Source organism: Rhincodon typus, unplaced genomic scaffold (assembly GCF_021869965.1).
Source record: "Rhincodon typus isolate 14 unplaced genomic scaffold, sRhiTyp1.1 hic_rhity00000057, whole genome shotgun sequence".
In the NCBI taxonomy this organism is placed as follows: domain Eukaryota; kingdom Metazoa; phylum Chordata; class Chondrichthyes; order Orectolobiformes; family Rhincodontidae; genus Rhincodon; species Rhincodon typus.
In genome coordinates, this window is record NW_025965695.1 from 25,610 (window position 1) to 26,036 (window position 427).

Here is a 427-nt window from a genome sequence, read left to right on the forward strand (position 1 = left end):
GGAAAGGAGACCATTTTTTGCCAGAAAAATAAATATGTCATTCACCTTTGTTTGCTTCATGCTCAAGAACACTCAGGTTCCTTTGTTCCCTTTTTCTTTTTGGAAATTTCTCTCGATTTTAATAGTAGTCTACCTTTTGACTCTTCCTACCAAAGTACAAGAACTCACACTGCCGACATGAAACTGCATGAGCCAAGTTTCTGTCCACTCACTCAACCTATCTATATCCCTTTGCAGATTCACATATCCTCATCACAACATACCCTCCGCCTATTTCGTATCTTCTGCAAAACTGAACACATTACACTCTGGCACTTCCTCCAAGTCAGTAATACAGAGATAAATAATTGTAGCCCTATGACTGACCATTCTGACACTCCACAAATCATATCTTTCCAACTTGAAAAATACCCATGAATCCCGATTC